This window comes from Miscanthus floridulus, chromosome 1, assembly GCF_019320115.1.
Source record: "Miscanthus floridulus cultivar M001 chromosome 1, ASM1932011v1, whole genome shotgun sequence".
Classification (NCBI taxonomy): Eukaryota; Viridiplantae; Streptophyta; class Magnoliopsida; order Poales; family Poaceae; genus Miscanthus; species Miscanthus floridulus.
In genome coordinates this window covers 9,388,975-9,401,718 of record NC_089580.1, presented here as the reverse complement: position 1 = coordinate 9,401,718, position 12,744 = coordinate 9,388,975, and positions in this window count along the sequence as shown.

The following is a 12,744-nucleotide window of genomic DNA, read 5'->3' as shown; positions in this document are numbered from 1 at the left end:
ATAACCTTCGACCAGACCGACCATCCGGATACCATCCCGCACTCGGGAAGGTATCCGCTTGTCGTCGACCCGATCGTCAGTCCAAAGCGGCTCACCAAAGTGTTGATGGACGGAGGCAGCGGCCTCAACATCATGTACGCAAAGACGCTCAACGAGATGGGCGTCGACCGGACAAACCTCCGCCCAACACGAGCGCCTTTTCATGCCATCGTGCCCGGGAAATAGGCCATGCCACTGGGACAGATCGACTTGCCCATCACCTTCGGGGATTAGTTCAATTACAGGACTGAGACCCTCACCTTCGAGGTGGTTGGGTTCTCCGAAACCTTCCACGCCATCTTGGGACGACCATGCTACGTGAAGTTCATGGCTGTCCCCAACTACACATACCTCAAGCTGAAGATGCCAGGACCCCATGGGGTCATCACCATCGGAACCTCCTTCTAGCGGGCCTATGAGTGCGAGGTCGAGTGCTGCGGCCATGCCACAGTAATCGTCGCCTCCAAGGAACTCCACCCTCAAGGAGGAGGTCACCGAAGAAACGCCCGACGTGAAGAAATCAACCGGTCGTTTGAATCTGCAGATGGCTCCAAGGAGGTCCTCATAGATCCCAACAGCTCCGAGGGTAAAACGATACGCATTGGTACCACGCTCTCCTCTGAATAGGAAAGCACGCTCGTCGACTTCCTCCGCGACAACAAAGACATCTTTGTGTGGAAGCCCTCAGATATGCCAGACATTCTGAGGGAGGTCGCCGAGCATACCTTGAAAATCCATCCAGGCTCCAAGCCAGTGAAGCAACGCCTACGTCGCTTCGACGAGGAAAAGTGTAGGGCCATCAGTGAAGAGATAGCAAAATTGTCGACCGTCGGATTCATCAGGGAAGTACACCACCTAGAGTGGTTAGCAAATCCCGTTCTTGTACGCAAGAAGAGTGGAAAATGAAGGATGTGTGTTGACTATATGGGTCTCAACAAAGCGTGCCCAAAGGATCCGTTTCCTCTGCCACGCATAGACCAAATAGTCGACTCCACCTTAGGGTGCGAAACCCTTTGCTTCCTTGATGCGTACTCTGGCTACCATCAAATCATGATGAAAGAGTCCGACTAGCTCACGACATCTTTCATCACCCCCTTCGGATAGTACTGCTATGTCTCAATGTCGTTCGGTCTGAAGAACACTGGGGCAATGTACCAGCAATGTATGCTCAGATGCTTTGGGGACCTCATCGGGCAGACCGTTGAGGCCTACGTTGACGACATCATGCTTAAGTCCAAATGAGCTGACCACCTCGTTGCCGATCTTGGGCAAACCTATGCGGAACTCCGGGCGAATGGCATCAAACTCAATCCCAAGAAATGTGTTTTCGGGGTCCCAAGGGGCATGCTGCTTGGCTTCATCGTCTCCGAGCATGGCATCGAAGCCAACCCAAAGAAAATCTCAGCCATCACAAGGATGGGCCCGATTCAGAACATAAAGGGGGTTCAACGAATCATAGGGTGCCTCGCCACCCTCAGCCAATTCATCTCGTGCCTCGATGAACAAGGACTCACCCTTTATCAGCTCCTAAAGAAAGCCGACGGCTTCGAGTGGACATCTGAGGCCCAAGAGGCGCTTGACATGGTCAGGCTACTTCTAACGAGGCCCCCGATCCTAGTCCCTCCAAGCGACAGAGAGTCCCTCCTACTTTATAAAGCGGCCACCACACAAGTGGTCAGCGCCGCCCTGGTAGTAGAACGGGAGGAAGAGGGGCACGCCCTCAAGGTGCAGTGCCCTGTGTACTTCATTAGTGAGGTACTATCTAACTCCAAAACCCGCTACTCCCAAATCCAGAAACTCCTTTACACCGTCCTCATCACCAAGAGGAAGCTGTGCCACTACTTCGAATCACATCCCGTGATGGTTGTGACGTCGTTCCCCCTTGGGGAGGTCATCTAGAGCCAGGACGCCATGAGAAGAACTACAAAGTGGGCACTCGAGCTGATGGATCAAGGCATCACATATGCCTCCCGAACGGTGATCAAATCCTAGGTATTGGCTGACTTCATCGCCGAATGGATCGAGGTCCAGACCCCACCGGCGGTCGTCGATCAAGAGTACTGGACGATGTACTTCAATGGATCACTGATGAAAAAGGGCGCTGGTGTGGGGTTGGTCTTCATATCACCCCTCGGGGTCTACATGAGGTACATGGTTCAGCTCCATTTCCCTCATCGAATAATGTGGCTGAATACGAAGCACTCGTCAATGGCCTACGCATCGCCATCGAGTTGGGCATCCGACGCCTCAACATTCGGGGTGACTCTCAGCTGGTCATTAACCAAGTCATGAAGGAGTCAAGTTGCCATGACGCCAAGATGGTTGTGTACTGCTAAGAAGTCCGATGGCTGGAGGATAAGTTCAACGGCCTCGAACTCAATCACATCCCAAGGCGCCTCAACAAGGCGGCTGACGCACTTGCAAAGGCGGCGTCCGGTTGAGAGCCGGTACCAACGGGCATCTTCGCCAACGACCAACACAAACCCTCGGTGCGCTACAAAGGGTCAGAGCGGGCCAACGATGGCCCATCTGATCCAGCCCCGAGGGCTGACCAACTGATGGCTCCGCCCGGTCCTGATGTCATAGAGCTTGAAGAGGACCCAACGACAGAGCCTGACCCTTTGGATGACTAGAGAACACTCTACCTCGACTACCTCCTCCACGACACACTGTCGACGGACAAGACGGAGGCTCAACGGCTCGCACGTCGCGCCAAATCCTTCGTTCTTGTAGAGGGTGAACTCTACAAATGGAGCCACACCGAGATCATATAGCTCTGTATCCCCGTCGAACAGGGAAGACTTCTGCTAAGCGACATCCATGGTGGGGTCTACAGTCACCATGCCGCGCTGAGAACCTTGGTTGGGAACGCATTCCGACAGGGCTTCTACTGGCCCACTGCAGTAGCCGACACCGAGCAAATCGTACGCACCTACGAAGGGTGTCAGTACTATGCTCATCATACTCACCTCCCAGCCTAGGCACTCCAGATGATCCCCATCACATGGCCCTTCATAGTCTAGGGGATCGACCTGGTTAGGCCTCTCAAAAAGGCGCCCGGGGGCTACACCCACTTGCTTGTCACCGTAGACAAGTTCACAAAATAGATCGAAGCTCGACCGATCTCCGCAATCAAGTCCGAGCAAGTTGTGCTGTTCTTCCTCGACATCATCCATCGCTTCGGAGTACCAAACTCCATCATCACAGACAACGGCACGCAGTTCACCGGCAAGAAGTTCATTCGATTCTATGATGAACAACACATTCGGATTGATTGGGCCACCGTCGCGCACCCCCGAATGGATGGGCAAGTCGAGCGTGCAAACGGCATGCTCCTACAGGGCCTCAAGCCCAGGATCTTCAACCGGTTGAACAAATTTGGTGCACGCTGGGTCACCGAGCTCCCTATGGTGCTCTGTAGCCTAAGGACAACTCTCAGCTGGGCCACCGGCTACACACCATTCTTCATGGTCTACGGTTCTGAGGCTGTCCTCCCGACGGATCTCGACTACGGAGCACCAAGAATCAGAGCATACAACGAATAGGGAGCCGAGGCATCCCACCAAGACACCATAGACCAGCTAGACAAAGCCCGCGACATCGCCCTCCTCTGTTCATCCAAATACCAGTAGGCGCTGCGCCGGTACCACAGCCGAAGGTGCGAGACCGAGCCTTCAACGTCGGGGACCTGGTTCTCCACCTTGTGCAGAGCAACAAGGACCGCCACAAGCTCTCCCCACCCTAGGAGGGGTCATACGTCGTCGTAGAAGTTCTCTGGCCAAGCGCCTACAAGTTGAAAACCATCGGCGGCGAGGTCTTCACCAACGCCTGGAACATTGAGCAGCTACGCCTTAATAAACACATACTTTCCCTTATTAGTTTTTGTCTTTAGAAATCTCCGATCTTTAGTGACATCCGACCCCTGCAAATTGTGAGGGGTCGGACCTCACTCGGGGGCCGATATAAGTGATATAAGCACGTTTATCTTACAAACACTTCCTGTGTTACCTTTGCAAACATTCTCTAAGTTTTCCATTCTTCTCATAACAAGTCCTAAGGGCTAAGATTTCGGGAACAAATTCTGAGTACAACTGGTAGGACTGCGGGAAACCCACGCCCCAGCGGCTACGACCTCCTTGCTCACCAGCATTATTAGAATTGATTCGCCCGCACTCCTAGTTTTTGTGACCTGAACCATGGGAAGGGTCGGAAGGCACCGAAACCTCTTCTACAAAAAAAAGAGGAAGCTAAAAAACTGTTTGCCGTAACAAAAGATGAAAATTTGTTCATTTTTGCACAAATTCACCGCTTACAAAGTGATTTCATCATGAAAAGGACTAATGTACTCATAAATACAAAAAACTGTTCACTCGGGGGCTCCCCCATGACTTATTCGATTATAGCTTCTACCCAGCTCTATTGTGAGCTCTACTACAAGTCGCCGCGCCACGCTCTCCATCGGCAATGTCCTACCGCTCCACGAGGTCCTCGAAGGTGCCATCATCTGCAACGTCGAGCACCACGTCGGCGACTATGGCACCTCCACCGAGGCATCCAGGGACTGCGCCATCGTGATCAGCTGCAACCCCAACAACGGTGCCTCCCCTGGGGTGTCCAGGGACTGTGCCATCATGATTAGTCACAACCCTAACAATGACGCCTCCCCCGGAGTGTCCAGGGACTGCGCCATCATCATCAGCCGTAACCCCAACAATGGCACCTTCGCCAGGGCGTCCAGGGACTACGCCATCATCATCAGCCACAACCCTAACAACGGCGTCTGGACGGGAGGTGCCTCCCGCCGAAGAAAGGCCGCAATGAACGACGGCAAAGCCGACAACGCTCGGCACCCTCTAGTGCTCCTCCTCCTTTGGTAGCAGTGGCCCCTTCTCAGCAAAGGCAACCTGCACCATCTCATCTACGTTGGATGACCTCCAGCTCGACATCATGCTTCGGATTCACAAACAGATCTGTGAGTTTTTCTCTCCCTGGCATTACCCTCTCTCACTTAGGAACCGCTGCGACGCACGAACGCATTCGGTGGAAAGGAAGGAGAAGAGGTAGCGGCTCAGAGGCTCGCAAAGGAGTGGGATGAGAACTCCCCTCCCCCTCCCTATTTAATGAAGAGGCGCAGCAGCTGAGGAAAGGCAAAAGGTTGGGATGAAAAACTCTCTGCCTTCTCCTATTCAATGCAGATGGGGAATCAATGCTGACGGGAATCCGAGGGACACGCCAGAACCAACGGGATGCGCTCTGGTCGATGAGACATCGCCTGGTCAAACAGGACGCTGCCTGAGTGTGGCCTGCCACTAATGCACGCCGGGCCCGAGAACCAGGGCACACCCGCATGCAGGTGACTCTCCGCTTCCCCAGGCAGGACCATGGAATGACCCGATGACGGAACCCCCATCTAGGGTGGCCCAATGGGACTCCTGGATCGACCGGACGGCCCAGGCGAAACGACGAACAAACGGCCCACCGAAAGATAAGCACCTCTGTTTTCTTACTTTGCGCGTTAACTTCATTACCGAGTTTCCGACCCCAGCAACGGTAGGGGCACGAACACCGCTCGGGAGCTACCGAGAGTGTTTACCCGTTTAGACATCCTCTTCACCCGACCCCTCCTTACGGCTAAAACCAGAAGCACGGTGTGTGGATATGAAACTTCGAATACAACTGGATGAACCGTCAGACCCTATGCCCCGATAGCTACGATGTTTTTGTTCACCAGCATAATCGAATTCACAGTTCCTCGCACTACAAGCTTTAGCTCCCGCCTTCTCGAGAAGGGTTCAGAGGGGTCCTCCTGCAGAATCTCCTTCGAGGAGAAGCTGTCAGGTTGCCTAAATCAATCGAACGGCTCGGATCGCCGTCGAGAGACAAAAATGAAAAATGGCCATACTTGTGCAGGTTTCACCGACCTCATCGCAAACGTCGGATTTGAAGCCCGCACGGACATTTCTGGTAAAAGCTTCTCATCGCTCACACCACCGAGGTAACATTACCGACCCCCGCTTTTGCTTCAATTAAATCGCACATTAATCCTATCATCCAAATGTCGCATATGCAAATCGCTGCATCTCAACACTTCATGTCACATCACGAAACGGTAGCCACCTCATTCAATATGAGAGGCAACTGACCGAGGTTCGAAGGCTGGCCCACAAAGGGCTCAAGGCCACCTCGCGTCAAACAGAGCCAGGGGAGAAAAACCGAGATGAGCCCCAGCGGCCTTGCCCGACCTCGCTCAGAGGCGGACAGGGACATCTTGACCTTCCTCGTTCGATTCTAGCCCCAAGCCAAACCCACAGAATCTCCGTTGAAGAGAGGCCAACGGGCCACCTGAGCCTATCGAACGGCTCAGGCATCTGCCGAGAGGTGGGTTAAGAAGTAGTGAAATGCCATAAGAGGGCTCTGCCAACCCCGTCAGCGAATGATGGACCCAGATTTCACATGAACATACCCGTTAGCGAGCTCATGGAGCATGACACTCGAGCCGTCGAGGCAAGTGTCGTCAAATTAGCACCTTCGGTTGCGGAAACCGAGGATGGGGTAATGCGCGAAACACGGCTGGCCCCTATTAGACCCTAAGGGGCTTGGGAGCTCAAGCCGCTCGATCTGTGATCGAGAGACCGAGGTTCAAAGGCTGACCCACGAAGGGTCTAAGGCCGCCTCGCGTCCAACAAGAGCCAGGGGAGAAAAACGTAGATGAGCCTCAGCGGCCTTTGCCCAACCCACATTAAGGCGGGAAGGGTCATCTCAATCTTCTAGTTCAATCCAGCCTCTAGCCGAGCCCATAGAATCCCCATTGAGGGGGAATCTATTGGAAGGCGGGTCAAGGAGCAATGGAACGCCACCCGAGGGCTTTGCTGACCCTATCGCAAAGCAAACAGGATCAGCTTCTGTCCGAACATCCCCGTTAGCGAGCTCATGAAGCGCGTCACTCGAGCCATCGAGGCAAGTGACATCGCCTTAACCCCTCCAGTTATGGAAACCACGGACGGGGCGACAGTCACAAAATGAGCCGGCCCTTGACTGAATCCCCACCATGCGTGGGGGCTCAGGGAAGGCCGGGCCAGCGATAAGACAAAAACGCACGGTCACGCAGCGATCGCCAAAATCCTAAGTAAGGGGTACGTGCGAATGCAAGACTAAGTTCGCTACCCTCGCTCCGGTCTCCAGTAACATCCGGCCCCAGCGACCGCAAGGGGTCAGATCTCACTCGGGGGGCTAACAAAGGTACGAGCACCTCCTTTCTTTTTTTGAAACAGTCATTACATCAGACCTTCTCCTCGCGTCGAGACTGGCAGCAAGGTTCGGGGGAATAGATAGGTAAGACTGCAAAAAGCCCATGCCCAGACGGCTACGGCAATTTTGCTCACTAGCACAATCAAAATTTCCCCTAAACACCTCGGGCCCTACAGTCTTAACGAGCGGAAGGGTCGGATTGCATAAATCTTTTTCATTGCAAAAAGGGAAGAAGGTAAGATCAAACAAACGAAACAAAATTGTGAAACAAAGCCACAAATCTATTTTCGGACACGAAAGTACCGACACTTGTCCACATATTACAGATAAATATTTATTAGACTCAACTAACTAACTACCCCTCCGAGGGAGAACCATGTCTTCAATTTTGCTCGCCAGGCTTTCTGCGAGAGGAGTCACCGCCGCTTCTATTTCATCCAGCTCAGAGAGCTCATAGCCAGGCACAAAACCTAGGCTCATTGCCCTCAGGTTGATGTTATCATCATAATGCGAGCGGGCAAAGGCGAAGGCTTGGATAATCCCTAGGCGAAAAGCTTCCTTCTCCAGCTGGCGCACCCGCGCTGTGATATCTACGCTGCAGCAGCTTGTCCCGCTGCTTCTGCACCCTGGTGGCCTCCTCTGCGTCACGCCGCGCCCTCACCGCTAGATCCTAGAGCATCCCCGTGGCATCCTCTGCGTGCTGGCGGGACTCGGCTTCCCACCGTCGAAGATCGTCCGCCTCCGCCGTGAGGGGAGTCAGCTCGGCCACCCTCTAGCGGAACAGGGCGGTCACATCCCTGTGCAGCCATGCCTCATCGATGAGGCGGTCCCACTCTTCCTTGTGTTCACGCAGGAACCGGGATTTCTCCTAGCTACGAGCAGCAAGAGACTGGAAAAAAGACAGGTGATCAGAAAATAAAAATAGATGAACAAAGAAAAAAATCAAGAGGCAAGACCAAGCAATAACCTGGCCGGTGGGAACGATGACGTCTCGAAGGGCGCCCTGGGCATGGTTTAGAGCATCCAACATGGTCGTGATCCCATTGCCAAGGCTCTCCCTGTCCATGTCCTCAGCGCCATCGTCGAGGGTGAAGATTGCCGACGACGCATCCTGTGGACTCCCCCACCGGAGCGGGTGCTCGTCCCGCATGGGCAGGTGGCTACCCCCCCCCCCCCCGATGTTCAGGATACGGACAACTCCCTATCGGCCTCCTCGGCGACCACTACGGCGTCCGAGGGTCCCTCGCCAGCAACCCCCTCCGTCCTGCCTAGGACGGGCGTCACCTCGGAGGCCGCCGGTGGCGCAGGACATGCCGCTGCCTCAGGCGCCGCCACCACATTTTCTGGCTATGGTCCATCCCATCACAGCCACCGTCACCTCCACCCTCGTCGGCGGGACCTCATTCAGCTACGCCTCGACCACCGTAGCCGACGCAACGGGTACGGCCAACAGCTTCGCCTGCTCCGACACCGAAGGCGGGATCATTTCCGTCGCCAGTCGCGTGGCAACCTCTGAGGGTGATCCCTCGGCTGCACCAATTGCTCGACCCACCGAGGGCGCGGGCACCATTGTGGGTGGCGCTAGACCCACCGGCGAGGCTGTGGCACCGGCTTCGCTCTCGCCCGGAACGGGGGCAACGTCAGACGGTGGCCCCCGCCTTGCCTGAACGGCGAGGGTTTTCTTGGGCACCAATGCTATAGGAATGCCCCGTCTGACCAGACCCCCGGCACTGCAGAAGAAACGAAAGTCATGAGTTGCCGTGAAAAAATAGAGAAAAACAGAGATAACAGAGGAGTCGACAAACTACGTTGGCGCTATTAGATGATGTTTGGGGGATGAACCCCCAGCTTCCTACTCCACCTCATCAGGGTGAGGCTGCTTCGAGCCTACCCCCTGCTCCCGGGCAGAGAGGCTCGCCTCCCTTGTCTCCGAGGGTGCCGCGGCGGAGCCGCCCCTCTCTGCCGTTACCTCGGGCGTGGCAGCAGATCCGCCCACCCCTATTAGCTCATGGGGAGCGACATCAGAGCCGCCCCCCTCTGCCGGCACCCCGGGCGCGGCAGCAGGCCCGCCCGCTTCCATCGGTCCTGAGGACGGGCCGACGGTTAGGCCCATCTCCGTCGGTCTCGAGGGCTCGCTTCCCCCTACGTGGAACGGGAAGGGTCCCTGCTTGGATGGGTGGGCACCTGTCAGCGAATCCTCACCCTCCAGGACACCCCAATCCATGCTGGTGGCTACCTCGTCAAACTCGTCGTCATCATCATCATCGTCACTGCCTGTCTCCTCCCCTTGATCTCGTGCTTGCTGCTTCCGTAGCAGCTTCTTCTTCCTGAGCTCCCTCGTCCTTTTGTCCCACTCGGCCGCAATACGGTTCGCTTTCGCCAGGGTCCGATCCTTCGGCAATGGAGCTAGGCTATCCTTGAAGAATAGTGCCCTCGACTGGTCCCGTCATCCCAAGGTCAGCTTCAAGGGGTCGGAAATTCAAGTAAAAAGGAGTACGGAGAAAGAAAACTTACGAAGTCGACGAACCCCGGTTCCAACCGCATTGGGGGATGCCCCGGCACCGGAAACACAAAATCAAGGATGACTCCAGTAGTGTCCTTCGAAGGCTCCATCGCCTCCTCGATGTGCTGCGCCATTTCGGAGGGAGGGAGCGCTTCATCGACAAGCACCGTCCCTTCAAGCGACGCTCCGGGCACCATCTGGTGCAGGGGGAGCGCGCGCGCCATGAGCAGCGCCACCCTCCTCATGTGGTAGGCGCCGATGATCCCCGATCCCTTCACACCCCTGTCCTTCAGAGTTAGGATGGCGGCGAGAAGGTCGTTGATGTTCTTCTTTTCCTTAGCTGGGACACCCCACTTCCATGACCCTGGGGCCTCCACAATGAAGCGCCCAGAGAAAACTGGCAAGGGGGCGGCGGTGTCATCCTTGACATAGAACCATTGCGAATGCCACCCCTTGTTGGAGGTTGACAGACGCATTAACGGGTACGCTTCTGCCCGATTGTTGCGGAGGTGGATGCCGGCGCATCCCACGGGCGCGTGCAGCTCTTATTTCCCGACACGCTTCTTTAGAAGATTGACAGTGAAGAGATACCACCACAGGTCAAAGTGGGGACTAATCCCCAAAAACCCCTCGCACAGGGCAATGAAAGTCGCAATGTGCTGGATCCTGTTGGGGGTAAGGTGCTGCAGCTCCACCTGGTAGTAATCCAACAGCCCCTAAAGGAACTAATGAGCGGGTATGGCGAATCCCCGCTCATAGAAGTGAGCGAAGGACACGACATACCCTTTGAGCGGCGACAGCTCGTCTTCATTACCGGGCAGACGCCACTCCTCGGCGGCAGTCAGCGGGCCAAGGAGGCCACGGTGATTGAGGCCCTCCAGGCGCTGAGGGGTGATGTTGGACCTACACCACGGCTCCATTGACACAAATTGGGAGGGGGTGGCTGCGGGATCGGCGGCAGATGCGAGCTTGACGGCGGCTGCGATGCGAATGCGGGAGGCTCTGGCGATTGGCGGTGGAGGTTGACGATGCAAAGACGAAAAGGCGAAGTACGGAACCCTGGGGCGAACCCCGTGGTTTTATAGGGGCGATGGATGCAAGAAGGGCAACTGTCTGCCTCGATCTCCGAGCCTGCCACGACACACCGCCGCGTCACGTCGCGGGATACGCGCCCGCGATCCCTATCCTTTCCCACCAAAATCACGCTGGACAGCTCACCTTCCCTAGGCAGACCGAGACTCTTTTTCCACCAAGGGAATACGGGTCAAAGGACCATTTCTCCGGCCCACCTGGGCCCAAAAGTCCAAGGGCTGGCCCAACAGTCTCAACGGCTGGCCCAACGAGGGATGGGCCCGTAAGCGACCAGGACTCAGGGACACGAGCATCAGTAGGGCCTCGACACGTAGTCGAGCCCCAGCCAGGCTGACCCTGGACGAGATCCCCGTGAACGGGATACCAGGGTTCCCCTAAAAAACTACCCAGTTGACGAAAATCAAATCTCACAGCCTTACCCGCGAAGGGTCCAAAATTACCCCCCGGGCGATTCTATCCGAATCACCCGGAAGCTCGGGGGCTACACCCGATGGGTGCGCTCGCGCGCACCCTCTGGTGAATCGAAATACCCCCGGGCGATTCTATCCAAATCACCCGAGGGCTCGGGGGCTACACCCGATGGGTGCGCTCGCATGCACCCTCTGGTGAATCGAAATACCCCCCGGGCGGTTCTATCCGAATCACCCGGGTGCTCGGGGGCTACACCCGTCGGGTGCGCTCGCACGCACCCTCTGGCGAATCGAAATACCCTCCGGGCGATTCTATCCGAATCACCTGGGGGCTCGGGGGCTACTGTCGGGGACCTAATACCGGGATACCCAATGAGGCGGGACTGATAACCATCGAACGTTGACGCTTCTAGTCAGACAAGAACGCTTCTACGCTTCTTGCCCGAATGACGGAAGATCGGTTCCGCCTCACCCGACCCCCCAGGGCTGGACTCCGCCTTGCCTGACATCCGAGGGTAGGCTCCGCCTCGCCCGACCCCCGAGGGCTAGACTCCGCCTCGCCCGACGGCTAGGGGCTGGCTCCGCCTCGCCCGACATCCGAGGGTGGGCTCTGCCTCGCCCGACGTCCGAGGGCGGGCTCCGCCTCACCCGACGTCCGAGGGCTGGCTCCGCCTCGCCCGACGTCCGAGGGTGGGCTCCGCCTAGCCCGACGGCTGAGGGTAGGCTCCGCCTCGCCCAACGATTGCACCCTGCTCCTTCATGAAGACGAGCATAGGGTACGACAGGACATTCGAGTCAACCATGATATCGAGGGCCATGCCTGTGCGCCTGCGGGAAGGTACCGTCAGGATACGATGGGATGGGCGCTTTAAGCCCTTTCCGTCATAACAGTGCCCGAATAGTGTTGTGGGCGCCGACTTTTGTCCCACAGTGTAGTAGGCGCCGCCTTCAGCCCTCGGGCGCGGATACTAACATAGGCATACGACAGCCACTACGGTCTAAGACAGAACTCACATCATCTACAGTGATGGACGTATGGTCACTTCCCCGATTACTCCCCGAGGGGTCACAGCTCGGCTCTCCGGCACGCCGCACCGTCCGCCGGCATAGGATGGGACGCACCCACTTGCTAAAAGGGGCCAGGGCATGGCCTACGAGGATCAGCGAACACGCCACCTCTGACACGGTATGCCATGTTAAGCAGGGCAGGCACAAGGAAACAGGAAGACCCCGCTCCCTCAAAGCACCTTCGATACCTTTGGTATTTTCCTCTTTCTCCCATCTATAACCCCTGCTCCCCCCCCTTGGTCTATAAAAGGGAGGGCAGCGCCCCCCATTAAGGGGATCAACTTTTGACGGATAAATTCAACACACACGACACTTCACACACAACTGAGCAGCGACCAAGCTCTCGGCGACCTTTTCGACCATTCCATCAGAGGCTTGGTACCC